The following is a 3,727-nucleotide window of genomic DNA, read 5'->3' as shown; positions in this document are numbered from 1 at the left end:
ATTATGTGACACTCATCACCATTCTCACTTATGAACGCGTGATTGACAACCACTTCCGTTCTACATGAAAACAAGCTAGAGTGTATATCTCTTGGATTCCTGGTCCACGACGCATCGTTGCCTCTCCTGACAACAGAGCCTTCCATTCTGTGAGATCAGAGTCTTCGTGGTATAAGCTAGAATCAATTGGCAGCATTCTTGAGATCCGGAAAGTCTAAACCTTGTCTGAGGTATTCCGAGTAGGATCTGGGATGGCATGACTGTGACGAGATTCAAACTCGCGACTGTAGGGCGTAGTGACAGATGCAAAAGGATAGTAAATCCTATTTCTACACGATCAAGAACCAACAGCTGATTAGCCATGCGGGAAACTATAGAGGACCATTTTCACTGAGAGGATGGGAAGTAGCCATTGACAACGGTGATGCCCAACATACAGCTTGCCATAGAAAGGAGTATGAAGGATTGGATGAAGGTAGTTGGAAAGCAGAGATTCAGAAAGAACAACGCATCTCCATACGCTTATCTGAAATTCTCACCAATGAATTACATAAGTATCTCTATCTTTATTTTACGTTTTATTTATCTTTTAAATATTAAAACTCTATAACCATTTGAATCCGCCTGACTGAGATTTACAAGGTGACCATAGCTTGCTTCAAGCCGACAATCTTCGTGGGATTGACCCTTACTCACGTAAGGTTTATTACTTGGACGACCCAGTGCACTTGCTAGTTAGTTGTGCGAAGTTGTGAAGAAGAGTGATATTACAATTGTGCGTACCAAGTTGTTGGCGCCATTGAGATCACAATTTTGTGCACCAAGTTTTTGGCGCCGTTGCCAGGGATTGTTCGAGTTTGGACAACTGACGGTTCATCTTGTTGCTCAGATTACGTAATGTTATTTTATTTTTAAGCTTTTTAATTCTTATTTTTGAAAAAAAACCAAAAAAAATCTTATAAAATCATAAAAAACCAAATATTTTTTGTTTCTTGTTTGAGTCTAGTGTCAATTTTTAAGTTTGGTGTCAATTGCATCTTTTTAATTTTTCTTAAAATTTTCGAGAATTCATGCATGTGTTCTTCATGATCTTCAAGTTGTTCTTGATGATTTTCTATGTTTGATCTTTAATTTTTTTTTGTTTTGTATCTTTTCTTGTTTTTCATATGCTTTTTCAATTTGTTAGTATCTAAAGTTTGAAAATTTCTAAGTTTGGTTTCTTGCATGTTTTTCTTTTCTTAAAAATTTTTAAAAATAAGTCTTGATGTTCATCTTGATCTTCAAAGTGTTCTTGGTGTTCATCTTGACATTCAAAGTGTTCTTGCATGCATTAGTTGTTTTGATTCATAATTTCTATGTTTTGTGTCAATTTTATGTTTTTCTCTCTCCTCATTAAAAATTCAAAAATAAAAAAAATATCTTTCCCTTATTCTTCTCATAAATTTCAAAAATTCGGATTGACTTTGTAAAAAATTTTTAAAAATCTAGTTGTTTCTTATGAGTCAAATCAAATTTTCAATTTAAAAATTCTATCTTTTCAAATCTTTTTCAAAAATCAAATCCTTTTTATTTTTCTTCTTAATTTTATCTTATATTTCTGAAATTAATACTAACATTTAATATTTTTATTCAAAAATTTCAAGTTTGTGACTTTCCTATCAAGAAAAATTCAATCTTTAAATTCTAGAATCATATCTTTTAGTTTCTTGTTAGTTAAGTCATCAATTTTAATTTTAAAAATCAAATCTTTTTAATTTATCTTTCAAATATTTTCCAAAATAAAGTTCAATCATATCTTTTCAATCATATCTTTTTCAAACAAATCTCTTTCAATCATATCTTTTCAAAATTTGATTTCAAAATCTTTTTCTTATTCTTACTTCATATTTTCGAAAATCTCACTAACATTTAATGTTTTAATTCAAAAATTTTCAAGTTGTTACTTGCCTATTAAGAAAGATTCAATCTTTAAATTTTAAAAATCATATCTTTTAGTTTCTTGTTAGTCAAGTAATCAACTCTAATTTCAAAAATAAAATCTTTTTAATTTCCTTTTCAAATCTTTTCAAAATAATTTTCAATCATATATTTTTCAAAACTTAATTTCAAAATCTTTTCTAACTTCTTACCTTTTCAAAATTGATTTTTAAATCTTTTTCAATTAACTACTTGAATTTTTGTTTGATTTTAAAAGTTTTCTATTTTAATCATATCTTTTTCAAAATCACCTAACTACTTTTCTCTCTCCAATTTTCGAGAATCACTAACCATTTTTTCAAAATTCTTTTTAATTAACTAGTTGTTTTAAATTTCAATCTTATTTTATTTCTTTTTATATTTTCGAATTCTAATTAATTAATTTAATAAAAACAAAAATATTTTCCTTTTATTTTAATTTAAAATTCGAATTCTTCATCTTCTCTCTTCTCTATTCTACTCTTCTATTCTTCTACTCACATAAAGGAATCTCTATACTGTGACATAGAGGATTTCTCTTCTTTTCTGTTCTCTTCTTTTTCACATGAGCAGGAGCAAGGATAAGAACATTCTTGTTGAAGCTGATCCGGAATCTGAAAGGACTCTGAAGAGGAAGCTGAGAGAAGCTAAAATACAACACTCTGAAGAGGACTTTACTGAAATTTTCAAAAAAGAAGTAGAGATGGCCGAAACCAATAACAATGGTGGAAGTGCAAGGAAGATGCTTGGTGACTTTACTGTACCAAATTCCAATTTCCATGGAAGAAGCATCTCAATCCCTGCCATTGGAGCAAACAATTTTAAGCTAAAGCCTCAATTAGTTTCTCTAATGCAACAGAATTGCAAGTTTCATGGACTTCCATTAGAAGATCCTTTTCAGTTCTTAATTGAATTCTTGCAGATCTGTGATAATGTTAAGACCAATGGGGTTGATCCCGAGGTCTACAGGATTATGCTTTTCCCGTTTGCTGTAAGAGACAGAGCTAGAGTATGGTTGGACTCTCAACCTAAAGATAGCCTGAACTCTTGGGATAAGCTGGTCACGGATTTCTTAGCCAAGTTCTTTCCTCCTCAAAAGCTGAGTAAGCTTAGAGTGGATGTTCAAACCTTCAGACAGAAAGAAGGTGAATTCCTCTATGAAGCTTGGGAGAGATACAAGCAACTGACCAAAAAGTGTCCTTCTGACTTGCTTTTAGAATGGACCATCCTGGATATATTCTATGATGGTCTGTCTGAATTGTATAAGATGTCATTGGACCATTGGTGCACGAATTGTGAATCACACTTTTCACAACGCGTACCACTAACCAGCAAGTGCACTGGGTCGTCCAAGTAATACCTTACGTGAGTAAGGGTCGAATCCCACGGAGATTGTTGGTTTGAAGCAATCTATGGTTATTTTGTAAATCTTAGTCAGGAAGTCAATTATGTTTATCAATTGAATTGTGAGTAACCAGTAGAGCATAAATTAAAAGTTACTTGTTGTACAGTAATGGAGAATATGTTGGAGTTTTGGAGATGCTTTGTCTTCTGAATCTCTGCTTTCCTCTGTCTTCTGATTCACGCACACACGTCCTCCTATGGCAAGCTGTGTGTTGGTGGATCACCGTTGTCAATGGCTACCTTCCATCCTTCCAGTGAAAACTACGCTCACGCGCTCTGTCACAGCACGGCTAATCACTGGTTGGTTCTCGATCCGGTTGGAATAGGATTTACTATCCTTTTGCATCTGTCACTAACGCCCAGCCTT

At 32.9% G+C, this 3,727-nt stretch overlaps 1 non-coding gene across 1 annotated transcript; it reads right to left on the bottom strand.

The window, feature by feature from the left end:
• Positions 1–3,061: 3,061 nt before the first annotated feature.
• On the bottom strand, positions 3,062–3,165 carry LOC112787279 (small nucleolar RNA R71). Its single transcript, XR_003194700.1, has one exon. It is a non-coding gene; the product is annotated as a small nucleolar RNA R71 (small nucleolar RNA).
• Between the last annotated feature and the right edge of the window lie 562 nt (positions 3,166–3,727).

The sequence above is a fragment of the Arachis hypogaea genome, chromosome 20, assembly GCF_003086295.3.
Source record: "Arachis hypogaea cultivar Tifrunner chromosome 20, arahy.Tifrunner.gnm2.J5K5, whole genome shotgun sequence".
NCBI classification, from domain to species: Eukaryota; Viridiplantae; Streptophyta; class Magnoliopsida; order Fabales; family Fabaceae; genus Arachis; species Arachis hypogaea.
This window is presented reverse-complemented; position numbering and strand designations above follow the sequence as displayed.